Consider the following 26,786-nt stretch of genomic DNA (forward strand, 5'->3'; position numbering starts at 1 on the left):
TTATCAATGGTTCTTTCAGAAGCTTTCGTTGCCTTTTCAAAACCTGGAAGAAGCGAGGTGGTCGATTCATTTAATTTAGAAGCGTGTACCTTCATCTGAATAATAAAAACCTTTTTAAAAGAAATAATTCAACGGACATAGTTTCACTCGTACGACTGACTTTCGCAGCCCATATCTGCAGTGAACCAACGAAAGTGGCACCGCTGTAACCAGGGTAACCGGAGGGGAACTCCGGATACTCGCCCGCGTTCTGGGAAGTGCGGCAAGAACGCTCCCAGAGGCTTGGCCCGCCGGCCATGCCATAGACTGCGGTGCACGCCGGGCCTTGGCAACATGGCGTCCTCCTTGATGTGCTGATGAGAGGAGTTTCACTGTAGCTCCAAGCCAGAGGGCAAAACTCCTCTAGCGCAGCAAGCCCAGGTTGCCCGTTCTCTCCGCAGGTCGGTGTCGCCCGCTTCTAGGGACTCGTCCTCCGGCAGGAGAAAGCCACGGGGCCGAAGGCCAGCGCCAGTCAGGCCGCGGGGACCCGGGGCTGAGGAGCCGGCCGCAGGCGAGCACGATGGGCTGGTCCTGGCTCCTGCCGCAGCAGCTCCGGCGAGTGCGGGACCCGCAGGGCTGAGACTGCTCGCGCGAGACCCGAGGCGCGCCGAACCTGTTCCCCTCGGCCGGAGGCCTCCCCGGTTGGCGCAGTCGGCGAACCCGCACCAAGGGCGGGCGGCCTGCCCGTCCCTGTCCTTGGGTCTGCCGAGGTGTTGGAGGCCGAGAGCGGGGTCGTCGCGAGGCCTGGAGGCCCTCGGCCCTTGACAGCTGGGCTCGCAGCGCCTCCGGGAGCTGAGAGCCTCGGACAGCCGGCGCCGCCTGGGACCCCGGTGTGCGTGTGTCTGTGCGGAGCTCCTTGGGCTGCCCCACTTGCCACCGGCTCTTCCCTCCCCACTTCGACTTCCCGCGCAGAGTTAAGAGAAAGGGTCCCGGACTTTTTGCTGAATAAGGATCTCCGCAAACTCTCCATCCATTTCTTTTCCGACCCCTCCTGTTTCTGTATCTTATTTCAGTGATCCTGGTACACACTAGTTTTTAAGGCTGGAGGTTCTCCAGCGCTTGCTGCCAAGGACTCCCCCACCCCCTCCCCCCCTGATGGAGTCCGAGATGCTGCAGTCGCCCCTTCTGGGACTCGGGGAGGAAGACGAGGCCGATCTTACAGATTGGAACCTGCCTCTGGCTTTTATGAAAAAGAGGCACTGCGAGAAAATCGAAGGCTCCAAATCCTTAGCTCAGAGTTGGACGATGAAGGATCAGGTAAGTGGATTCTCACGGCACCCCTTGCACTTGGTAGTTTTTCCAGGGAAGAAAGTTCAGACTTAGAATGAGTGTCCCTGAGAAAGTGTCAGTATTATTCCCCCAGCCCCCCCCCACTCGTGTTGCAAACCAACCAAAGAGCAAAAACTATTTGATTCCAGTTTTTGGTTGAAAATGGGAAAGGCTATTTTGATTAGCTGTTATTCACTGGATGAAAACGAAATTTTAATTCAGACAATAAAAATTAAGCAAATTAAAAAATACAGCTTTGCAAGTATTACATGTTCTTGGATATACTTATTGCTGTTAATACTTAGAAGAAAGATAACTTGGAAAAAAAATTTTCTCACCCATGTAGTGTTAAGTGGGGTGAAGTGCAGAAGTTTGTTACAGTTACGCCAGGAAACTGGGAGACTACTGGAAAAGGTTTAACTGGTAACAAATTAATGCAAACTTCTTTTAAAGTTGCAGTGAGCTTCATCCTAGTCTTCTAAACTTTACTCCCTATATGTGCTTTCTTGTTGCTATAACTTGGACACATTTTCTCCAGTGGAAATTAGGGAGTCTGGGGTGTGGTGGGTTAGCGTTTGGGTCTAGGTCTTAGGAGTTCTCATGGTGTTGGATTGTGGACAGTGATTACAAGTAGGTGGTAGGTAGGAAAGAAACAGTCAATTTTGTTGAATCTGCCTTTCACCAACCCTTACCTATTCCCTTGTCTCCAAAGCAAAAGAGTGCTAATATATCTCACCTATGTACACTTATAATATGTCTTTTTATGGTTTGTTTTCTTTTAAGTTGCTTTTATTTGTGTGAACATTTCAGTGGTATAAAAGGAAAAGCTAGTCTGACAGTGTGTGACTTGCTCTAGGCTTATGTATATTTTTATAGAGGATTTTTTTTTTTTTAGTATATGATGTTGAAAATTTTCAGGGGCACTTGACCACTGAGCCACAACCCCACCCTTATTTTATATTTTATTTAGAGACAGGGTTTCACCGAGTTGCTTAGCACCTTGCTTTTGCTGAGGCTGGTTTTGAACTCGCAATCCTCCTGCCTTCGCCTCCCGAGATGCTGGGATTACAGGTGTGCGCCACTGAGCCTGGCTCAGTCACTCACTGTTAACCAGTGCTTCATTTGTTGTTTTGGCTTACTTTTGAAAGGTTAGGAAAATTTGTTTCATCCAAAAGCAGTTTAAAGAGTAAAGTTGTCATTGTGAAAGGCTGTATAAGTCTATCTTATGGACATCTTTAGTACTAATTATATAGTTAAAAACATTTGTGGTTGCTATGCATAGATGGAAAGAAATTTATTTTAAAGCAACTCTTTAATTTTTTCCTGTTCTACTCAAAGAGCCTTCTTATGTCATTCTTTTGAAATGTTGTTCCTTTTGCTACATTAAACCTATGCTCAAAACTTTTTTCAAAACTGATTAATGGATATATTTTCGATCTTTTAGTTTAAACATTAATTTATAAATGGTCAACATCCCCTCAGAAGCTCTTATTAAGAAAAATAAGGATTCTGTGAATCTTAGTAACTACCAAGATTGCTATTTAGAAAAGAGCAGGTGAGAAGGTTTGCTGTTTGTGACCTTTGCAATGAAGCAGAAAATCAACAGCTAACATTTTTAGCTACGTGAGAGTTTGGTGTCTTAAAGAGTTCTTGTAGTCTCTTTCCTCAGGTAGACCATGAGAACTTTTCAGCATGCCCTGCTAGGACAAAGGTTGCAAATCCAAATGATACTAAGAGTTTGAAGGAAGGTAGCATGAATGAATGAAACAAGCCAGATTTAAGAAGAATAATAGCACAGATTCAAAGGTAAATGGCTGCAGATGTCTGATGTGGTATATGATCATTTTTTGGAAGGTGGGAACATTGCAGCTCTGGAGCTTATGTGTCATAGCTAAAGGGGCAGCTGGGCCTTGGTTAGCCTTTTTTTTTTTAAATAATGTGAAGTTTTCCAGTTTTGAAATCTTAGCTACTAATTCAGATATTATAAAACAAAAGCAGTTGTACACTACAGGCAGAACAAACCCTATTTGTGGGGCAGTTTTTGTCCAGTGGGTTACCCATGTATGACTTCTGCTCTATCATTGCAATGATTAGCAGCTGGTCTAACTCTGGCCGTTGTGAGCAGCCCGCCTCTTGGCCAACCTGTGCTGGGGCTCCTTCAACTTGATGGAGCAGGGCCTTTGTAAAGCAGCACCTGTGGATCTGCTTGTGCTGTATGAGGAGCTGCAGGTACCACTTCCTGGTGACTGTTCACTGCCCTGTGTGCAAGCTCAGTTTCTGCTTCCTGAGACTGATGTGGATTCTATATAGTTTTTATATATGTGTTAGTGCTTAGATACTGTGTCCTGGTTAGTGTCCTTGTTACAGATTCCTAAATTTATAGCTTCACCAAAGTTGACTAATGACCCCAAGAGACTTTCCTGCCCCTCAGCATCTGCCATCCTTCCAGCTATGGCACATGTTCATTCTCAACTAGGATTGCTTGTCTTTGTTTTTAGTCAGTCTGGTTTTCAGATACTTCTATTATCACATTTTAATTGCTAAGTTACTATTAGTTTGATATTGTCATTGTCAAATTAGTTTGTTGTTTGGTTAATTCTGTGTATAGTGAATGATGCATACATGTATTAACAGTGTTTTGGCTTGTAATTTATAAATAACTAGACGTACATAAATTACAGTTCAAAATGAATCATTTATAAACTCGTGGCTAAACAGGTACATAAATATATGTATCTCCCCCATGTGTGTTTTGCTACAGTAATTTATAGTTATTACAGTTTGTTTACCTACTGGAAAGTGGGCATGGGGATAATTGGTTTCAGATGGATCTTGTGCCTGGAAGATGTGGGATGGAATCAGGGAGGCCTGAAAACTGTTGCTCTGAAATAAACCATTGACACACTCTGCATGTGTGTGGGACTGTTGATAAACATGCCCTTTACATGCATGTTGGGCCGTTCACAAATGTGTGTGCATGTGGGCAGGATCACAGGCCCACGTGTTCTGTCTGCATGTGTCTAGGCTCAGGGGCGCTGCTTTGTGGCCATCCTGTGAGCATAAACCTTGCTTGGAGGAGGCAGAGAGGACACATTCAAGAAACAGCAGATGGGCAGTCCCGAGGTAGACCCTCTTCTGAGTGGTATTGCATCTCCCTGCCTCTCTCCTTCGCCCTGCACCCTCCCCTCAGCTGCTCTGGGAGGCTCTGTCGTATGCCCCTGGGACTGCTCTTTATGTGGTCATTGTTTGTTGCTGAATCAAGGTCCCTTTTCTGTCTTTTTAATTTTTTAAAATTTTTTAAAAATATTTATTTTTTAGTTGTAGTTGGACACAATATCTTTATTTCATTTATTTATATGTGGTGCTGAGGATTGAACCCAGAGCCTCACACATGCTAGGTGAGCGCTCTACCACTGAGCCACAATCCCAGCCCCCTTCTCTGTCTTAACCTATGTGACCTCTCAGCAGCCTTCCACGCAGTTGACCACTCTGTCCCTCGTACAGTTCTTTACTCACTTGGTCTCAGTGTCTCCCTGAAACTCTGGATTCTTCCTCAGTTTCCTTTATTGTTTGACACCTAATTGGCTAGTTCTGATGAGTGGCAGCCTCATCAGGCCCGTGATTTCAATGCCATCTGCATGCCCATGATGCTCTGACTCCATCACCATCTCGGATCCCCTTCATAACATGCCACACTGCTATTCATTCAGTTATTCAAGCTGTAAATCTAGAGTTTATCATTGATGCTTTCTCCTCATCACCCTCCATTTTCATTTGTAGATCCTATCACCTTTACCCCCAAAACATATTCCTTCATTTTGTGTCCTTGCTGTGTTCCCAGCCTAAGCTCCACCATCTCTTGTCTGGATGACTGCAGGTACATTCTGATTCTTGCACTGCACATAGTGGTCTTCTAAAGGTTTAAATCAGATTCTTCCTGGTGTTTTCCTGGCTTCCTAAGAGTTTGAGGCAGAGAGCACACTCTTCTCCTGGCTCACAAAGTCTTCCGGTCTGGCGGCAGACTTTGTGTCTGGCGCCTACTTGCCTTTTCTGTTTCCTGGATAGTGACACCTGAGATGCTCTTCCCTCTGGATCTTTGCACACCTGACTCCTCCTCCCTGGTTGCCCCATCTGAAGCAGCTACCCAGACACTTATGGCCATTTGTGATCACTAAATTTCCCTGACATCCTCCATGCTCCTTACTCTGTTAGTCTACAGTACAGTGCTTGGTGCATAGTAGGGATGCAGCAAAAATATACTGAAGGGTCCAGACATGGTGGCCACCCTGTAATCCCAGTGACTCAGGAGATAGAGGCAAGGGTTGCAAGTTTGAGACCAGCCTGGCAACTTAATAAGTTCCTGACTCAAAATAAAAAAATAAAAAGGGATGTGGCTCAGTGATAGAGCCCTTGCCCTGATGTGCGAGGCCCTGGGTTCAATTTCCAGTACTACCAAAAAATAAAAAAGTACTGATGGAAAAGTGAACAGTGTACAAACGACTTCCACACAGATTACATCTCTTAAGGCTCAACATTATTATAGTTAGTTACTTAGGGATCCTGATCTCTGTTACTGATGAGGAAACTAAGGCTTTGATTTAAATGGCTTGCCTAAAGTCACTAGGTTATATGGCTGGCACTGAGAAGAAGCAGAACTTGAGAAACAAAGCCTAGTTGGAAAAAAGCAAAATACAAAATGGTCAAAATCTCTCTTTTTTTTTTTAGTTGTAGATGGACACAATACCTTATTTATTTATTTTTATGTGGTACTGAGGATCTAACCCAGTGCCTCACATATGCGAGGCAAGTGCTCTGCCACTGAGCCACAATCTAACCCCCCAAATGGTTGTAATCTTCAACTAAAAGGCTGAGAGCTTATGGGCTCTCAAACAGGATATATTAGGAGAATAATTTAGGTGGTGAGGGTTACCTGGAAGTAAATGGGAGACCAGTGTTAAGCAGACTGGGAATGATGCTGGAGTCCAAGCTTAGCCCAGTGTACTTGCAGAGTGTTCCCTGTGCTCCCAGGGCTCCTGTGTCAGGACTGTCTCATGGTAACAGAAGACATTATTGGTCTTTACACCCTGCCCATTCTGGCACTGATGGTGCAAAAGTGACAGTGAATCAGACTGTGGTGTCTTAGCACGACTCCAGGCAGCAGTGCAAACTGTAGCCGTGGTTCCTGTCTTCTTTGCCATGCACTCACAGTGAAGAAAATTCTAGTTTCATGTGAGAATATCATTAATAAAGCAGTGAAAATAATTAGTTTTACTGAATCTCGACTCTGGAGCCCACAACCTTTCAATTCTTGGTATAATGACCTTTCTGCTACATGTGAGCCCAGTGGCTGTCTGGAGGAGGAGCCGAGGCTGCAGGCCAGCTCCTGCTTCCCTGGATACCAGGTGCCCCAAAGGAGTGCTGACAGGCCTGCTCTGGACATCAATGTTGGCAGTTGACAGGCACATGTTCAGATATGAGCAAGTGAACTGTCACTTTAAGAAAAACAACTGGCAATATTTGTTGCCAATGAGAAAATTTGAGCTTTCAAATGACAATTAGAGTTTTGGAAAACTTGTATCTCTTCCTGTGAGCCCCCCAACTCCCTGATACTTAAAGACTCTTATGATGACAACATGGTGATATTAATACATGTAACTTTTAAAATATCTTTATTTTCTTTGTTTTTATTTTATTTTTTATGTGGTGCTGAGGATCGAACCCAGTGCCTCACATGTGAGAGGCAAGCACTCTGCCACTGAGCCACAACCCCAGCCCATGCATGTGATTTTTTGACTGGTGTATAATGAATTATGTCTACATTTGAAAACATCTGCATGATTCAGCAAACCAGTATTTCAAAATGACCAATCCATGAAAATGCAAAATCATTCATAGGCAAGTAATCCATTCAAAGTTAGACCAGTGGATTTTACTATTCACTGATAGGCTTTCACATTGATAGATGTTGCAACAAAAGTCTAAGAAACTCTCACTCAGTGTTGATAAAAATCAAAGGAGAATGCTCTTAGTTGTTTGGACACTCTGATACTCTTGCCCTTTCTAACCATGTGTCTTTCTTTGTGAGGTCAGATTTTCTTCCTATACTTCAACCAAAATAGCATATCATAACAAAATGAATGTGGAAACAAATGTTAGAATTCAGTTGTATTTTCTTTCTTTCTTTTAATTTTTTTTTTTTTTAGTTATTGACGGACCTTTATTTAATTTATTTATTTATATGTGGTACTGAGAATTGAACCCAGTGCCTCATACATGCAAGGCAAGTGCTCTACCACTGAGCTACAACCCCAGCCACCCCAGCTGTATTTTCTGAAGTTACATAGTAAAAAGATTTGGAAGAATGTAGCAGTGCCACTTATCTCACTAGCACCAAAAAACCCCCCAAAACAAAAAAACATTGGTGATTGAACCTATAGCCTTGTGTGTGCTAGTCAAGTGTTCTACTGCTGAGCCATGTCCCCAGCCCACACTAGCACTTTCTGAAGATATTTTTTGCATAGAAATATTGTTTGATACATAATGAGTTTATAGAGTTACTTTTAAGTGAATTAATTAATATTTTTTTTTTGTTTTAACCTCTAACATGGAAAATGATGATAAATATTAACTCATGAAAAAAAGGTCTTCAGGGGTCTCCAGAAATATTTTTTTTTTATGTTGATGGATCTTTATTTTATTCAATTATTTGTATGTGGTGCTGAGAATAGATCCTAGTGCCTTGCACATGCTAGGCAAGCACTCTACCACTGAGCCACAACCTCAGCCCCTCCAGGAATCTTTTTTTTTTTTAGAGAGAGAGAGAGAGAGAGAGAGAGAGAGAGAGAGGGGGGGGGAGAATTTTAATATTTTATTTCTTAGTTTTCAGCAGACACAACACCTTTGTTTGTATGTTGTGCTGAGGATCGAACCCAGGCCGCATGCATGCCAGACGGGCGTGCTACCGCTTAAGCCACATCCCCAGACCCCCTCCAGGAATCTTTAAGAGTGTAAAGGGGCCGCTGGCAAAAGTTTGAGAGTTGTAAGCATGGTTAAAAGAGTGGGCATCAGATGTAAACCAAGTGGTAGGGTTTGAGGAGATGAGGTGGTTGGCCAAAATGTCAGACAGTGACTGAAACTGACATTAGATTGGAGCCCAGAAGACCTAATAATTTGCACTCTTTCCATTCTCTCTTTGCCTGTGTAACTGTTGGGGGCTTCAGACTTGGAGCTGGGAGTGCTTTTCCGAAGAGTCAGTGTCTTGGAGAGGCATTGCCTGCCATGTAGCCTTACAGTGCAGGCAGGGCCTCCAGACTTCCACTGTGTCCAAATGGGGTATCACTGCTTGCTACCCAGTAGGATCTTTGAGTGGAGGAGAATCGACCCAATCTGGTGTGGAGGCAGACAGAAGTCTTTACTTCACTTGCAGCATGCTGTGCCCAGGAGGACAGAGACAAGCCAGCAGCTAATTATAGTACACTGATGCATGTGTTGGTTATGATGTCTGCAGGGAGAATGACGCTATTACCAGGAGCACCTTGGTTTTATGTTAAGTAGGAAATCATCTGAGTTGTACTTTTGTGAAACATAAGCTTTCATACTGACCAGTAGTAAACTCAGTAACCAATGACTTAATGTGCTTGTGGTTGGGGAGCTGCTTCTAGGTGTAAGCTGGGGAATGCCAAATATGATTTTTGTCCTCAGGGGCTATGGGTAGAGTGGAGGCTTTGGGGAGAGGTGATCCCAAGAGGAGAGGGAGCTGTGGTGTTCAAGGTGAGAGGTCACTGAACCCGAAAAGAGGCAATCACAGTAAGGCCGGAGGACAGGACATGGAGAAGGTAGAATCACTGGAGTCTGGTCAGAATGTGGGGCTTAAAGAGTGCACAGAGCTTGGGAGCGGGACATTGACCATCTGGTGGTCTTGTCACTCTCTTCATTGTACTTGAAATGTGAACTTTTCTTAGTGTGTCTCGGGTGAGTCTCAGGAGTGAAAGAAAACCATCCACCTAGATTATAAAAAAACCCTGCTTTACGAAAATGTGCCATTTTCCATTTTGAGCAATGTGCTGTAGAAGAGTCCTGAAATGGATATGAATGCTTCCTCCTCATTATCGCCATGTAGGATGCTAAAGCTACAGTCTTAACAAGGTGGTGTGTGGATTACGTGTGGGTGGTGACTCCAGGTTGCTGACTCTCCACCTTTACTCCAAACACACCAGAAGGGTACAGGGGTCTCTCTGTTTCAGCGGAGTGAAGTTTGAACCTTTTTCTTTTAATTAAATACATAGAAAAATGCCATTCTTGGTAAATTATTGGATTATGCATTGATGTCATAACAAGTTGTTAAACCTTGAACTTGTCAGGCACTGGAAGGTGTGACTCTGCAGAGAATTTTTGTACCTTTAGAGGCAGAACAGGAAACAGCTGGTGAGAAGACAGTCATTGATAACAGGTTTTAATTTTACCCAGCCATCATACTTTGTTCAGATGATTTTTGTTCTTGACTAGTACCATTTTGTATTTTTAAATTTTGGTGTAATTTTTAAATTTTTTTTAACATTTATTTTTTAGTTATAGGTGTATACAATATATTTTATTTTTATGTGGTGCTGAGGATCGAACCCTGTGCCTCACGCATGCTAGGCACTTTACCTCTGAGCTACAACCTCAGCAAATTTTGGTGTAATTTTAAGTTTATAGAAAATTTATTGGGCCGGACGCCGTGGTACAGCCTGTAGTCCCAGGAAGCTGAGTCAGCAGGATAGTGAGTTCAAAGCCAGCCTCAGCTACTAAGTGAGGCACTAAGCAAGTCAGTGAGACCTTGTCTCTAAATAAAATACAAAATAGGGCTGTGGGTGTGGCTCAGTGGTTGAGTACCCTGAGTTCAATTTCCAGTACCCCCCCAAAAAAAACAAGTTTGTTGAATAGCATAATGAACTTCCTTATACTCTTTTTTTTTTAAAGAGAGAGGGAGAGAGGGAGAGAGAGAGAGAGAGATTTTTTTTTTGTAATATTTATTTTTCGGTTATCGGCGGACACAACATCTTTGTTTGTATGTGGTGCTGAGGATCGAACCCGGGCCGCACACATGCCAGGCGAGCACGCTACCACTTGAGCCACATCCCCAGCCCTCCTTATACTCTTAAGGCAGATTCACCAGTTGATTACATCTTATCTTGCTTGATTTATGAGTCTCCATTTTCATATGTGAAAACATATTTTTTCCCTGAATCATTGAAGAGTTCGTTGGAGACATTGTCTCTTTTTACTCCTAAATATGGATGTCTCCTAGGAACATGTCATTCTCTTATGTAACCCCAGTGCAGTTATAAAAACCAAGACATTTGTCATTTTTTTAAATTAATATATTTTTTTTAAGTTGAGATGGACACAATATCTTTATTTATTTTTAGGTGGTGCTAAGGATAGAACCCAGTGCCTCACACTTTCAAGGCAAGCACTCTCCACCACTGAGCTCCAGTTCCAGCCCTGTCATTGATATTTTTTAAAAAATAAAAAAATTTTAATTTGTTATATATGACAGCAGAATGCATTACAATTCATATTACACATATAAAGCACAATTTTTCATGTCTCTGGTTGTATATAAAGTATATTCACAGCATTTGTGTCTTTATACATGTTCTTAGGGTAATTATATCCATCTCCTTTCACCATCTTTTTTTACCCCATGCCCCCTACCATCTCTCCCTCCCCTTTGCCCTATCTAGAGTTCATCTGATCCTCCCAATCCCCGCTCCCCACCACAGTATGAATCAGCATCCTTAAATCAGAGAAAACATTTGGCATTTGTTTTTTTTGGGATTGGCTAACTTAACTTAGCATTATATTCTCTAACTCCATCCATGTTCCTGCAAATGCCATGATTTTATTCTCTTTTAATGCTGAATAATATTTCATTGTTTGTATATAACACATTTTCTTTATCGATTCATCTACTGAAGGGCATCTAGGTTGGTTCCACAATTTAGCTATTGTGAATTGTGCTTCTATAAACATTGATGTGGCTATGTCCCTATAGTATGCTGTTTTTAAGTCCTTTGGGTATAGACTGAGGAGAGGGATAGCTGGGTCAAATGGTGGTTCCATTCCCAGTTTTCCAAGGATTCTCCATATTGCTTTCCATATTGGCTGCACCAATTTTCAGTCCCACCAGCAATGTATGAGTGTGCCTTTTCCCCCACATCCTCGCCAGCACTTATTGTTGTTTGTACTCTTAATAGCTGCCCTTCTGACTGAAGTGAAATGAAATCTTAGAGTAGTTTTGATTTGCATTTCTCTAATTGTTAGAGATGAACATTTTTTCATATATTTGTTGGTTGATTGTATATCACCTTCTGAGAAGTATCTGTTCAGTTCCTTGACCCATTTATTGATTGGGTTATTTGTTTTTTTGAGTTCTATATATACACTAGAGATTAGTGCTCTATCTGATGTGCATGTGGTAAAAATTTGCTCCCAAAATGTAAGCTCTGTATTTACCTCACTGATTGTTTCTTTTGCTGAGAAGAAGCTTTTCAGTTTGAATCCATCCCATTTATTAATTCTTGATTTTAATTCTTGTACTATAGGAGTCTTATTAAGGAAGTTGGGGCCTAATCCAATATGATGGAGATTTAGGCCTATTTTTTCTTGTATTAGATGCAGGGTCTCTGGTTTAATTCCTAGGTCCTTGATTCACTTTGAGTTGAGTTTTGTGCATGGTGAGAGATAGGGGTTTAATTTCATTTTGTTGCATATGGATTTCCAGTTTTCCCAGCACCATTTGTTGAAGAGGCTATCTTTTCTCCAGTGTATGTTTTTGGTGCCTTTGTCTAATCAATATGCATTAATGTCATAACAAGTTGTTAAACCTTGAACTTGTCAGGCACTGGAAGGTGTGACTCTGCAGAGAATTTTTGTACCTTTAGAGGCAGAACAGGAAACAGCTGGTGAGGAGACAGTCATTGATAACAGGTTTTAATTTTACCCAGCCATCATACTGTGTCCTCTATTCTGTACCATCGGTCTACCAGTCTATTTTGGTGCCAATACCATGATGTTTTTGTTACTATTGCTCTGTGGTATGGTTTAAATATAGCGATGTTACCTGCTTCACTCTTCTTGCTAAGGATTGCTTTAGCTATTCTGGGTCTCTTATTTTTCCAGTTGAATTTCATGACTGCTTTTTCTATTTCTATGAGGAATGTCAATGGGATTTTGACTGGAATTGCATTAAATCTGTATAGTGCTTTTGGTAGAATGGTCATTTTGACAATATTAATTCTGCCTATCTAGAACAAGGTAGTTCTTTCCATCTTCTAAGGTTTTATTTAATTTCTTTCTTTAGTGTTCTGTAATTTTCGCTGTGGAGGCCTTTCACCTCCTTTGTTAAGTTGATTCCCAGGTATTTTATTTTTTATTTTTTTGAGGCCATTGTAAGTGGGGTAGTTTTCCTTGTTTCCCTTTCCTGTCATTGATATTTAATACTATTAGTAACTTGCAGTTCACGTTAAAATGTTGCTGTTTGACCAATAATGTCCTTTTATTACCAATTCTGTCCTCTTCCAGGCTTAGTCTTAGTATATAGAATCTTTTAAATTGAAATGTAACCTGTTTGAATCTACAGTTTCTTAAAAATTTTCTGACTTTGATTTTCCCTACTGTGGCAAGGGGTGCCATTTAGCTTTTTCTTGTGCAGTTCAGTGTCACTGGGTGCATTCAGGATGCTGTGTGTGGTGGGCCAGCTTTCTGTCCTGTAGTGAACACCTGAGATAATCCAGTCCACAGTCAGCTGGCTCCATGCTTTTACGACTGAGGCAAGGCAGCACACCATGGCTGCAGCCGTCAGAGGAGCAAAGCTGCTTCACCAGAACTGCTGGGCAGTGAAAAGAAGGAGCTGGGGCCCAGTGTCCCTGTTGAGGGCACCCCCCAGTTCAGTGTCACTGGGTGCATTTATGATGCTGGGTGTGGTGGGCCAGCTTTCTGTCCTGTAGTGAACACCTGAGATAATCCAGTCCATCCTTTGGATGTAGAGCATTGTATAGTTACTGTCTCTGGAACTTTCCACCTATAATAAATTCCAGCCCCTTATTCTGTCCTCTCCCATCCTCAGACCCACCGAGGTGCCCTGCTTTTCTTTTCCTCTTCCTTTCCAGATGTGATTTCGCTGTGCTGCCCAGGCTGGTCTCCGACTTTCGTGCTTTAGCAAACCTCCTGCCATTGCCTCTCAAGTAGCTCCCAAGTCTAGGTGTGTGCCAGGCACCTGACTTCACTGCTATACTTTCTGTCTTATGAATTTGTAGACTTTGATGCTTCTAAAGGGTTCATTTTGTAGAATGTCCCCAATTCCTCATCTTCAGATTGAGGTTCGCATTTTGGGTAGCAGTGTGTAGTAGTTTTCAGAGCATTGTACCAGAAAACATGTTGCTTGGTCTCAATAGTCTCTCACCTTTGGTCTTTTGATTCATTACTGTCATTACTGACTTTTCTTGCTTAGTGGGGACCTCCTTTGCCCTTATGTCATGCCAGTGTTGAACACGTACTTACTTCTGCACAGCTGGAAGTTCCAGGCTCACCTTGTGCATTTTCTGCTCAGTCCTGGAATCTGCCTTTTCCCCAAGGAGGCCAGTTCCTGTTAGTGGAGAGTGGAATCTGGCAGCCGTGATCTGGGCGTTGGGTTTGTGCCTTGTTCCTGGCAGGGCGCATTGTTGGCAGAACCTCAGCAGAAGAGGTCTCATGGAGAGGTCTGCGTTTGTGGATGCTCACTCCATGCTGGGAACCTTGACCACAGAGATAGCTTTAGTGCAGCCTTTCCCACAAGGCACGCTCTGCTCTTCCCCTTTTGTGCTTGCCTTGTCCTTCCTTGCCAGTGAGAAGCCACTCTAAGGTCCTCATCTACTCACTTGCTCAAGCTGGCGTGCACAGAAGTCTCTGAATCATAACCCATGCCTCTTGGGAAATGAAACCACTAAGGAGTTGATATTTATTTGTATTGATGTTTGAGGTAAATGTATGTACAGTGAAGTGCACACACCTGTACTATTAGAGGGTGAGGATTGGGGTTTGTCAGTGTTTTGTGGGAAGATCACTTTTTTTAAAATATACATATTTTTAGTTGAGGATGAACCTTTATTTAATAATATTTATTTACTTATATACAGCATTGAGAATTAAACCCAGTCCCTCACACATCGTAGGCAAGTGCTCTCCTACCACTGAGCCACCACCCCAGTCCTAAGATCACTGCTTTTGTGAACATCATAGGACCATTACATATAAAGTCTGGGACAGAACCTGGGGCGGTGTGGGACATAAAAGGATATAAGATATGGTTATGGCCTTGAGGAATTTTTATTAGAGAAAAATCATATCCTTATAAAAAGTCAAGTGGAAGCACAAGGCAGCAATTATCCATAGGCCGTTTATTGACAAGGTGATGATTAAGGAGTTCTGCTTATTGGACTTCATTGGTATCTGTTGTGCACAGGGCACCTGCCTGAGCCCCCTGCTGGTGTAGTGGGTAGTGCATGGTGGGGGAGATGAAAATCTCTGTACTTAGGAGGAGTAACACAGGAAAAGGTCAGTTAATTTTCAAACAATTGACTTGTGGAATTTAGTTTAACTACTATTTATTGAGAACCTGCTGTGTGCCAAGCACCATGGTAGATACATTGGTGAATACTTACTGATTTGTGCGTGTGTGCTAGGATTTGTGTGGATGAGGCACATGCTATACCACTGAGCTGTACCCCCAACCAACAGCTCCTGCTCTTTAGGCAGTACCAGTTTCCTGGGGAAGATGTGGACACACATCAGGAGGCAGGGTGTTAGTGGCCCTGGCAGCTGAGTGTGAGGGTGGACAGAGGAGCTCTGAGGCAGTACGTGGAAGAGAGTAGAATGAACAGAGGCAGGGGGTGAGAGCCAGAGCCAGGCCTCACCTTCTCTCCCAAGGCCTCCTAGGAGATGCTGCTTCTGGCGCTTCTCTTCTCCCACAGCTCCTGTTACTGTGTGGCTTGACCTGGCTTTGTTTCTTATCATCAGCACTGCTACCACCCCAGCACTCAGTTATGTATTCCATATAACAAATGGATGTTGTTAGAGAACCAGGACTTTCCACTCCCCAAGATCAGGGTCATACTGTGTGGGCAATTTTGAATGTAGTTGGATCATGGGGGATTGATTCCAGGACCACCCCCTGCTGTGTGGGTACCAAACTCTAAGGAAGCTCAGTCTACATAGAATGGTGTAGTATTTGCAAATCACCCACACATATACTCCCGTGTACTTCGAATCACCTCTGTGTTACTTATGATGCTTAATACAATGTAAGGGCTATGTAAATAATTATTCAGCTGCATTGTTTAGGGTATAATGATTGGAGAAATGTCTGTACATGTTCAGTAGAGATGTTTCTTTTGAATATATTCTTTTTTCTTTTTTTTGTGGTGCTGGGGATTGAACCCAGGCCCTTGAGCGTGGAAGGCAAGCACTCTACCAACTGAGCTATATCCCCAGCCCTCTTTTGAATATTTTGATCCTGGAAGGTTGAGTCTATGGATGCAGAATTTTAGGATATGAAAAGTTGACTGTATATATTTTTAGTAGTTTCTTCTTTGTTTTTTGGGTACTGTGGATTGAATCAAGGGGTGTTTAACCACTGAGCCCATCCAGCCCTTTTTTATTTTTTATTTTGAGACAGGTTCTTGCTAAGTTGCTAGTCTGGCTTTGAACTTGTGATCCTCCTGCCTCAGCTTCCTGAATTGCCAGGATTATAGGTGTGTACCTCTGTGCCTGGCTTCCTTTTTCTTCTTTTGTGGTGCTAAGGATTAAATCCAGTGCCTTGGGTATATTAGGCAAATACTGCACACTAGGCAAATATTCTACCACTGAACTACATCCCTAGACCTTTTTCTTTTCTTTTTTTTGTGTGGGCTATGGGAGATTGAACTCAGGGGCACTCGACCACCGAGCCACATCCCCAGCCCTATTTTGTATTTTATTTAGTGACAGGGTCTCAGTGAGTTGCTTAGTGACTCTCTTTTGCTAAGGCTGGCTTTGATCCTCCTGCCTCAGCCTCCCCAGCTGCTAGGATTACAGGCGTGCGCCACCTCGCCTGGCTTCCGTTTTCTTTTGAGACAGAGTTTTATTGCTAAGTAGTTGAGTCTGGCCTGGACCTTGCCATCCTCTTGCCTCAGCCTCTGGAGTAGCTGGGATTACATGCATGGCCACTGCACCTGACCTCACCCCCAGCTCTTCTGACTATACCTTTTTGATATCCTTGCCCTCGTAAGAGCTGAGACATTACAATAAGATGTACGCTAGGAAGAGAACTGGATTGTCCCCCACACTAGCTAGCTCTTACCATCTTTCCTGCTTCTGGAGGGTCCTAGTAAGCTTGGTGTAGTTTGAGGTAGTACATCCTTGGTCAGGCATCGTTTAGGCTTTCCATACAACAGTCCCTTTAGCTGCTATAGCAGTCCTATCAGCTACTTTTACACTGAGGACACTGAGGCAAGGAGGTTAAATTATTTGCTAAGGGTCACCTACCTGGTGGAGGGTGGAGCACAGGTTTGGAGCCAGGCAGTCTCCTGGGTCCTGCATTCTTGCCTGTGGAAGAATGCAGGTGCCAGTAAATGCTAGGCCATTGCCGGCACTCCAACTGTTTTGTCGTGCAGCTGGGTATTGACCTCTTCTTGTTTTACTTATTGACTTCTTTGTAAGTGCCTCTGCTGTACCATTTCCTCTGAGGGAATGTGAAGGTATAGACCCAGTTCATAACCCTGAAAGGAATTATAAACTACGCTGCAGATCAGCCTAGTGAATCTGCCACAGGGTTCTGATCCTGAGACGCTTTCGGAGTTGTGTAGGGTTGTTACATCACTCAGCCCTGCAGGGCACAGCAGCAGCTGAACCAGGTTTCAGAAGAGGAATCCCTGCTCACAGGGCTTCCCTGAAGGAGGGAGAACCTGGCTGCACCCCGAGGGAGGAGGGGTTGGCTGGTTGGAGTGTAGAGGGGGCGCCGGGGTGCATGGGATCCTGGGTAAGACGGGAAGCGTTTGTGGGAGACGATGATCATATTCACTTCAATGAGATTTACTAAAACATGTAAACATTTTAAGGAAGGGGCTTATCTTCTGATTTTTCTTGAGATCCTGATATTTGTTAGACTTGGTTTTATGCTTTTTTTAAAGAGAGTCTACCTTAAGGGACCTGGGTTTGGCAAGAACACCTCCCGCATGGCAAGTGCTTTATGAATTGCTACAGAGGGAGCACACTGGGAACCAGCCGCCAGGCCGAGGCACAGCCTGCAGCCTCCTGGCTTTTCTGTGCCTTCCCCAGTCACCATCCATCCTGGGAAGCCACCCTCTTGGCCTAGATTGCCAGTCCGGTCCTTTCCCCTGAACCTCGTGACTCACTTGCTGCACTATGTAAGATGCTCACTCTCAGCTCAGTGTGCCGTCCACCGTCTACAGCTCCGGCTGGCTTCTCCTGTGCATCTAGCATGTATGCTGTTAGGACTGTACTGCAGTGACCCTTCTTCTATGCATCCTTTGGGAACCTGCACACTGATTTCTCCTAGGTAAAAGTGTAGGAGCAGAAGGCTGGGTGCTGGGACATGCACTCAGCCTCAGTGGACTCCACTGATCTGTTTCAAGGTAGTTGCACTCATCTGCATTTTTCCCATCGTGGCGTGGAGTTGGGTTCTGCAAGGCCAGCGCTGGAAGCAGCCGGGTAGAAAAAGCATGAAGGCTCTCTCCCAGGTGTGTAGCACTTCTGGGAAGTGTCTGCCGCATGGTAGACACTTTGTAACCATTTGTTGCATGACTTAACCACGTGCTTTTGGTGATTTTGCTACATATGTTTTTATGGAGTATGTAGTTTAGTAGAAGCTGATTGCTGGGAAATAACTAGTTGTTTAGGAGGCAAGGGGAGGGCAGCTTTGGCACAGCCCCCTCCCAACAGTGGTGAGTATCTGTGGAGGCAACAGTAAACAAATGCTTCCTTGTGAAGGAGCCAGCAGAGGGGAAAGATTAAAGACACAGGAAGGCAGGAGAAGCTGCGCTGAGGGTGGAGGTGGGCAAGGGGCTCAGTTCTCAGAGCCATCTCACTCTGCACTCTGTGTCCCTTTCATATCTGCAAACATTTCTCGGCATGGATCCATCTATCTAGTCCAGCACTAGCAGGGTTTTGTTAGAGTCGAGTAACCCGAGGTTATTTAGAGAGGTCAGCCAACCTTAGGAATTCTTTTACTATTAAGTAACAGAGCCAGGAGTCCCAGCCTAGTGCCCTACAACTTGGACTCCTAGTGCCCACACTGCTCCCTGTTAATTCTCAGGGTGCAGCTTTTGTGGTTTCTAACGGCTCTCCTGATGTAGAGGTGGATTGTCTTGAACTTTTTCCGAGGATTGCAGAGTTTTTTAATCTAAGAGATGTACTTTGGCGTGTGGCTGACCTTGGTCCAGGCTGTCTCTGTGGCCCTCTAGCTGTCTGCTCTAGCCTTAGTGTTCACATGTGCAAACTGGGTCTTAGACTGCCTGCCTTATGGTGCAGTGTTGGGATTTAGTGGGGGTAATACTTGTGAAGGACCTGGGATTGCAGGGAAACAAGGGACCAGTAAATGACCTTCCTTATAGTTCTGAGGGCACTGGCTTGAGCCTCTTTGTATTTTTGTCCACATGCTCAATGTGGCAAAGCTAATAATCCACCCCATTCTATTTGTGTATGGTGGCTTAGATATTGTAAGTGATTGAATATTTGGAAGATAAAAGAGTAGAAACTGTAGCCTCTTGAGGCAGCTAGCCATACCTAGGATTTCTTTCAGTTGGTGGGGGGCAAAAGTTTCAACAAACACCATCCTAGTGGGTGTCCCAAGCTGGATGGCTTAGATTTCTCTCTCCATCTTTTCCCTTTTTTGGCCTAGGGCAGGAGCTCTCCTAAGATCCTTGTTCTATTTGCTCATGTTGAATGAAGGGAAAGTATTGCAGATTCATCAAAAACTATAGACTTTATGGGCTGGGGCTGTAGCTCAGTGGCGGATGCTTGCCTGGCATGTGTGAGGTACTGGGTTCAATCCTTAGCACCACATAAAAATAAAGGTATTGTCCATCAACAACTACAAAAAAAATTTAAAAAAAACTAGACTTTATGACATATTTCTTTAGGTTAGTGTTTGTGAATGCTCTACGGAAAATGAATCTGTTCTTATAAGCCATCACTCCAGATACTAGGTATCCAGTAATAGCTTTCACACTTTCTTTAGTGGTCAGATTAATTTCATTCAGAATGAGTATTCTTGTTCAAACAGTTCTGGGAATTTTCAGGATCTAACTGGGGTGGAATTTTCAGGATCTGATAGTTATTATTGTAGCCCTATTTCTAATGAAGGTGCTACCAACGTGAGCATTTTCATTGCTCTACTTCGTGGTCTGTGAGGTGAACTGCTTGAGTTTAACAGGGAATTTTTTGGACATGTCCTAAAAACCCTTATTTGCTGCTGTATGTGCCTCTCTGGTTCTTCTACTCTGCATTTGTCACTTCCCCATTTGAACATTGACATTCCCTTGACCCAGCACTGTTCCAGGTAAAGTGCGCTTCAGGTAGGAAATTCTTCCATTCTCACCTGGAGGCAGATGTGGGGCTGACCTTTGGAATTTGGAAGTGGGTCTGAAACCACACTTCCTGCCGCCTGGATTTGGGTCTTTTGTTTCCTCATCTTGTTTGCAGGGCTTCTTCTTTATTCTGTCCAGGGATTCCCTTCTCTGAAAGCAAAGCCTAGGAACTTGTTGCTAAGATCTAGAACTTGAATTTCACCTGTGAGTTTTGGTTTGATTCACATTCTTCTGTGTTTGTGTTTGGGGTACCTTCTTACCCTTGCCTGGGTTCTGTGATGAAAGGGATCAAGCGATGACCACAGAGTGGCCTGGGGCTTCACGTGCTGTGTCTGCTGCAGGTGCCCTCAAGGAGCTCAGGTGCCAAAAGTGTGTCCGAAGGTTACAGTAGTCTTGGAGCTGGCTTTGTTCCCTTGTCCTCAATCCCTGACACTCTTGGTCCTGCTGAGTAGGGCTGAGCCCTGGCCCTTGCTTATTTATTGCCTTAACATTGTGTTGATGATCAGATGTCCTGGTGCTGTGTCAGTGCTTTATATTGCTGTTCTTAATTTTCGGCAGGAACTCCTAATTTGTAATCTATTTTATTACCATATTAGAGGTTTTTTTTTTTTTTGTGTGGTTTTCACTTAACTATATGTATTTGAGAAGGAGTGGTCCGATTGTCCCTTATGCAAAAGAATTTTCTTCCAGAGGCATTTTATGCTAAGGAGATTCTATATATTATTTTTTCTTTCATTTGGTGACTTCCATAGAAATGCATTCTGAAAGTAGTGTGAATATTTTAAAAAATGAATGACTCTGCCTTTATCTTTACACAATTGTAAGCCTATTTTAAAATCTAGTTATAATAAATCCAAGCAAATATGAAAAACTGGCTTTTATCCTAATTTTCCATAGAATGTTTATTGCAGCACTCATCCACTTGCTTACTTAGTATTTATTGAATGCAAATAAACTGCAAATAACTCTGCCATCAGTAGAGAGGGGATCATGTAAATGTGGTACATCAGTCAATAGATTTCAGTGCTGCTGGTAAAGACAGCGGAGTTACACTCTATATGTGCTGGTATGGGAAGTTTCCAAGATATTTTATTAAATAAAAACAAATGAGACATAGAACAGACTATATGATATGTTTCTATTTATTTTTATTATTTTAAAATTATTATTATTATCTTAAGAAAATGGAAAAAGAAGTTTTATTGCTTTGCTAGCAAAGGAGAAGCACAGGGGACTCCTGTTCCAGAGTCTGTGAGTCTGCCCATCAGAGGGTTTTTAAAGAGGTGTTTGAAAGACCACATTCCAGGTGTCCTCTGACAGGGTTGTCATTCACTTGTTAATTTGGAAGATTTCTTAGTGATCCTGTTTTTTTTTTTTTTTGTTTGTTTGTTTTTTTTTAGGCGCATATACTTATAAAACAATTGTTCATCTATGTAAAAATGTATGCAAAGATACAGACGGACAGGAGTGGGAGGTAGGATAGATAGACTTATACTTAAAAAAGTTTGCATTTTCCTATACTGTAATCCCCCCCCTCCCCTAGGCTGGAGTTCTTGTGCATGCTAGGCAAGCACTGAGCTACATTAGCTTCTGTGCTATAATACTTAAAACCTGCAAGATGATTTTAATGTTAGTTAAAAAAATTGCCCTATTATAAGTCCTCTGTTGTGTATTAGATGTGTTTCTCTTGTTTTAATATTTTGGTGGTTTATAGCAAATCAGATTTATAGCATTACATCCTTAACTTAAATGTTATCAGAGTTTGTCTGCTAAGATGTCACACCCCGTTCCATGTGACATGAGAACTCTGAGATGACAGACTTCTGCATCCTTCTTCTTCTTCTTCTTTTTTTTTAGAGAGAGAGAATTTTTGAATATTTTTTGGTTCTCGGCTGACACAACATCTTTGTTTGTATGTGGTGCTGAGGATCGAACCCGGGCCGCATGCATGCCAGGCGAGCGCGCTACCGCTTGAGCCACATCCCCAGCCCATCCTTCTTTTTTTAAAAAATATTTTTATTAGTTATAGATGGAGACAGTACCTTTATTTGTTTATTTTTTATGTGGTGCTTAGACTCACACCCAGTGCCTCACACATGGCTAGGCAAGCGCTCTACCACTGAGCCCCAGCCCTCTGTGTCTCTCTTTTTGGTATGGATATCTGATTTACTTGTATGTTATAAACCCCATGCTACAGTGTTATCTTTGTATAAAATAGTTATCTTTGAAAGAAATTACAAAATCAGAAAATGTATCACACTTCCCATGTTTCCATTTCCAGTCTGTACTCCTTTGTGAGTTTGGCGTCTTCTTCAGCCTGGAGGATGCCAACATTCTCATAGTCTTGGTATACTGGCAGCATGTTCTCTCAGCTCTTGCCTTTCTGGGGATGTCTTCATGTCACCTTCATTTTTGAAGGGTATTTTCCCTGGATGTGGAATTTGTGGTTGGCAGCTCTCCTTCTAGCATGGCTCTTTTGTCCCTGGTTTGTACCATCCTGGGGAGGGTTCTCACTGGGGAGTTTTTTGTTTTTTTGGTACTGGGGATTGAATCCAGGGGAGCTTAACCACTTAACCACTTAACCAACATTTCCAGCCTCCGACTTTATTCATATATATATTATTCTGAGACAGGGTCTCACTGAGTTGCTTAGGGCTTTGCTAAGTTGCTGAAGCTAGCCTCAAATTTTTGATCTTCTTGCCTCAGCCTCCGAGTTGCTGGGATGATGTGTGTGTACCACCATACCTGGCCTCTCATTGTTGTTTTTTTTTTCCCTCCAGAATGTAAAGAGTCTTTTTTTTCCTCAGTTACTTTTAGGAGTTTTCTCTTTATTATTGGAATTTGGTTGTTGGATTATGATGTGCCTATTCTGATTCTTAGATCTGTAGGAGTACAGTTTTTTACCAAGAGTTTGTAAAATGTACTGCCATTGTTTCTTCCATTTTTTCTATTCCTCTTCCTGCTCCTCTTCAGTTTCTGGTTATGCTTATTTTAGATGCTTGATGTTGTTCTGCTGAGGACCCCTTTCTTTGCTCAGTTTGGATTGTTTCTGTTGTGCTGTCTTCAAGCTTGCCTCTGTTCTCCTATGGCATCTGGTAGTTGTTCTTGTCAGGTCTTTTGGTCACAGTGATGCAAAGCTGACTAACAGCTATGGGCCACATTTTCCTGCTTTTGCTTACATCTAGTGATTTTGGTTGCATGATGGACCATAGTGATAGTCTAAAGAATGTTACGTTTTGAGGATCCACATTTTATTGTCTTTTTAAAATGGTAGCATTGAGTTTTATTCTGGCAGGAAGTTCATTTACTTGTGAATCAGTTTCATTCTTTCAAGGATCGTTTTCTTTCTTTTTAAAAACAGATCTAGGTTAGGGATTGGCACATTGTGGCCTGCAGACCAAATGTGGCCCCTGCTTAAGTCTTTGGGAACCCGGCCACATCATTCATGTGTTGTTTGCTGCTTTCATTCTGCAGTGGCCAAGGTGGATAGACTGTGTAGCCTCTGAAGTCTGGAATCTTGATTCTGGCACTTGCATAAAAAGTCTGAAGACCTCTGCCTGGAGGAGCCTTCACTCTGGGTCTAGGTTAGCCCTGTGCCCAGTGGCTTTGCTGTGTCTGCTGGTGTCCTCCCAGCTCTCTTCTTTCCGTATGTTGGAACCTGGTTTTCCTGGCCTTTTCTAGCCTCCTCTTCCCCAGTAGTTGTTCTTTGCTTGGTTTCCTGGAGTCTCACCAGGAGCGCACATAGCCTGTCATTCAGCCAGGAACTCCAAGTGACTCTGTGTGGGAATCTGGAGTCCAGTCCCTTCTCGGTGAGCATTCTTTTCTTGGGTACTTTGCCCCACCAATTCCAGGGTCTTGATAAGTTGCTGAGGCTGACCTTGAACGTGGAATTCCCCCTCAGCCTCCCAAGGCACTGGGATTACACATGTGTGCCACAGTGTAGTTGATTTCTTGATAGTTGATTTTTTGTAATTAATAAATTGTTCATTATTGGGTTCATTTTTTGTTGGACCTAATTTTCTCACAGTGGAGTATTCTTCTAACTTAAATATGCCATTAAAGTTTAAGATGACTTGGTGTATCCAAAAAATAGTGCAGATGAATGTCTGGAGGAGCGCCCCTGCCCCATCCAGGTGAGAAGCCTGCCAGTGCTCTGAGAGCCCCTCCCTGCTGGAAGGGAGAGAGGTATTTGCATCTCATTTGAGCTTTGGAAAGCTAGGAAGGTCAGAGGAGAAACTGAAATAGTTGTTAAACATGCAGCAGGATTTAAGCTCTGAGAATCAAATCCTCTCCTGGTTGGTGTTACAGATCTAAACTGGGCACTTTGTCACGCAGTCTCAGGGCTCTGGATTTGACTTGCTACCTTGAAGGCTTAGTTAATTATACAAAATCCTCTTTGGTGCTAACAGCCATTGGAGCCCTGCAAGGAATAGTCCAACAGCTCTTTTCATTTACCTGGTTTATTTAAGAAGATCCATCCTATTCCTACTTGATTTTCTTTCCTTTTTAAGATAATGAAACATCTATTTACAGTTCAATCAATATTTTAAAAAATCATTTGTGAACTTCTGGTCAGGAAAGGGAACATTTCAGCACCCTGAAAGCCCTTGATGTGCCCTTTTATCTTCACTACTTTCTCACTCTAAGCGGCAAATCTTGCTCTTACTTTTTTTTTTTTTGGATATCTTTTTAGTTGTAGTTGAACACAACACCTTTATTTTATTTTTATGTGGTGTTGAGAATCGAACCCAGTGCCTCGCACCCCTGAGCCACAACCCCAGCCCCTGCTCTTACTTTTTTAATGGTTCTTAATGGTTTCCTATCCACGCATGCATTTCTAGAAACTGCACTTCAGTTTTACCTACATTGAGATTTATCTAAGTGATAGGCTGCATTTATTTATTTTTTTTTGTGTTGCTCATTTCCTCAGTGGATTCTCCCAGGTGTTGAGTATGTGGTGTGTGTGCTTAACTCACCTTTGCCCTCTGTGAGGCTGCGATACGTGAGCACAACCCAGCTGGCTTACCCTTCCTGCTACCAAATCACAATGGAGTGAATTTTCTTGCTTGTCCTTGTGCCTGCAAGCACGTGTAGGGCACAAGGAAACTGCATTGTTTCTTTAAAAAAAAAATGCCTATTTGGGTATTTTGTCTATTTTCTGTTGAGTTATCTTTTTATTATCGATTCTAGGAGCTTTTATATATTTTGTACTATGAATACATTTCCACTGTGAAGCTTGTTTGTTCATGATCTTTGTAGGGTCTTTTGACACTCTCAGATTTAATGTCAGATTTTGCAGTCTTTCCCTTTAGAGTTAGTGCTTCTTTATATTTTGTTTATAAGTTTTTCTTTCCTGAGTGTGAAGGTAATTTCTGTGTTCTCTGCAGCAGCTCTGTGTCTTGCCTTCCCTCTTGGGGGCAATTCAGGGCTCCAGTCTCTCTTTTCCCGGGTGGATCCAGAGTTCTTAGTTACTTAACACTGCTGAGGAGCATGTCCTTTCCCTTCTTGCACTGCTCTGTCATGTACAAAGCTGCAGTGTACTTGAGGTCTGCCTGAGGCTGTGTGCTTGTTCTGCTGGTCTCTCTTAATTGCTGGGGCTTTATAGAAAATCGTGTGAAGGCAGATCTCACACTAGTTTTCTTTGAGAATGTCTTAGCCATCTTGTTCTTTTGTGCTTCATATAAGTTTAAGTAGCAGCTTGCAAAGCTCAACTATACATTATCTGTTGGATGTTTGATTGAGACTGCATTGAGCCTGAACATCAATTTGGGGAGAATTGACATCTTTACAACATTGAGGCTTCCAGCCATGAGCATGGCATATCTCTTATATTTAGATATGTAGGTCCCCTGAATGAAATCATACTTTTCCCTATAGAGAGCTTGCCTGTCTTCTGTGGAAATTCTTTTAGGCATTCAATATTATCTTGATGCTTAAAAAAAAAAAAAAAGGAACAAAAAGCATTTTTAGCTGTTTGTTTTTGTTGGCAGGTGAGAATACGATTTATTTTTGCATCTTGTTTTAGATGCAGCATTCATAGTGTCCCCATCTCATGGAGACCCCCAGCAGCAGTGCATGCAGCTTCTCGCCCTCTCCCCGCTGCACCGACCTGCAGTACCCCCAGGGATGCCAGGCAGTGTATAAGTGTGTGCAGTGGGCACTGAAGAATTCTGCCTTCCTGTCTTCCATTCTAGAACCACAGAGCCGGGTGGATCAAGGGCTCCTGGCACCAGCTTCTCCAGCTGTCTTAGGGGCATTTCCAGGAAGTCAGGGCCATGAGAAGTCAGCCCTAGGTCATCTTCTCCTTGGCTGGGGAGGGTTCCACTTCATGATAGCTCTTGAGCTCAATGGGTTGGTGCTCAGGATTGGAATGATCAGGTCTGTGAATGCTCAGGAGAACTGCCAATGAAACCATTGAATCCTAAAGTGGTCTGTGCAAAAAAAAATTTAAAGTTCAGATTTAGGTTTTTATTAGCTTTCTGCATTTGTTTTTCTTTTTAAGTTAGTTTTGGTAAGTTACATTTTTAGAGGACTTTGTCTATTTCATCTAGGTTTTAAGTTTATGGGAATAAAGTTGTTCATGATATTCTGTCTCCATGATTATAATAATGTTCCTTTTTCAGTTGTGACATTCTGTATTTGCACATCCGCCCTTTTAATCTCCATTATTGCCAGAGGATTGTCTATTTTATTAACCTTTCAAGTAATTAGCATTCTTGACTCTCTGTGTTTGTTATATTTTATTACTTTACTTTTTAATATATTATTTCTTTCCTCTACCCTCCATGGCTTCATTTTATCCCCCTCAATTTTTTTTCTTTTTTAAAAAAAATATTTATTTTTTAGTTTTCGGTGGACACAACATCTTTA

The 26,786-nt window shown here is 42.8% G+C and overlaps 1 long non-coding RNA gene across 1 annotated transcript in view; it reads left to right on the top strand.

Moving 5' to 3' along the window:
* The first annotated feature begins 827 nt into the window (after positions 1-827).
* The window catches only part of LOC144252528 (uncharacterized), a 55,997-nt gene continuing 30,038 nt past the window's right edge, over positions 828-26,786 (top strand). Inside the window, exon 1 of the long non-coding RNA XR_013343019.1 lies at positions 828-1,296. This is a non-coding gene — a long non-coding RNA (uncharacterized LOC144252528). The remainder of the gene's footprint in view (positions 1,297-26,786) is intronic.

This window comes from Urocitellus parryii, unplaced genomic scaffold (assembly GCF_045843805.1).
Source record: "Urocitellus parryii isolate mUroPar1 unplaced genomic scaffold, mUroPar1.hap1 Scaffold_45, whole genome shotgun sequence".
NCBI lineage: Eukaryota > Metazoa > Chordata > Mammalia > Rodentia > Sciuridae > Urocitellus > Urocitellus parryii.